This window comes from Crinia signifera, unplaced genomic scaffold (assembly GCF_055691185.1).
Source record: "Crinia signifera unplaced genomic scaffold, ASM5569118v1 HAP2_SCAFFOLD_140, whole genome shotgun sequence".
In the NCBI taxonomy this organism is placed as follows: domain Eukaryota; kingdom Metazoa; phylum Chordata; class Amphibia; order Anura; family Myobatrachidae; genus Crinia; species Crinia signifera.
In genome coordinates, this window is record NW_028142033.1 from 129,089 (window position 1) to 129,717 (window position 629).

The window sequence follows — 629 nt, forward strand, 5'->3', positions numbered from 1 at the left end:
TCCCAACCTTTCTCCGCTCCCTGGGATTGGATACTAGACTGAGCCTTTCGCTGACTCATCCTTCGGGGGCTACAAACCCCGTCAAGAGAGTCAAACTACTAGGCCCAGTGTTTCTCCCCCCCTCTTACCAGTGGATTTACGGAAACAACACCTCCTACCAAAGGCAGAGGTGAAGATACTTAGTGAGACTTTTCACTACTCCCGGGAAAAAACAGAGGGGTCCCACACCCTCCGCCCATCAGAGCAGCTACTCAGTCTCACCTTTCTCTATTCTCTGCCAGAGGCCAGTCCATACCCAACTGATAAGAACAGATACTACACTTGATCTTAGCCAAAAGGCCGAGAAGCGATGTCTGCAAACTCTTCCCCCAAATCTGCATGTCCACTCTGACTCTGTAATAATGCTAGGGACACCATCTCTTTCTGTAAGAAATGAGGGGTACAAGGCAAAGAGACACTTGTAAGGCTTGCAAGCAGAGGCTACATAAAAATCTCCCCTTGTGGCCTCTGAGGACAAAGGGGACATCACCTCAGTGATCTGAGAAGGCCAGACAGGGCTATCCCTATGGGATGATAACCCAGGGTTAGATGCTGTCTATCACAGTGTTCTCAGATAACAGTGTAAACTG

The 629-nt window shown here is 49.3% G+C and overlaps 1 pseudogene; it reads right to left on the reverse strand.

Annotated features, from left to right (window-relative positions):
• Positions 1-214: 214 nt before the first annotated feature.
• LOC146053274 (U2 spliceosomal RNA) lies at positions 215-351 on the reverse strand (annotated as a pseudogene).
• Positions 352-629: the final 278 nt, after the last annotated feature.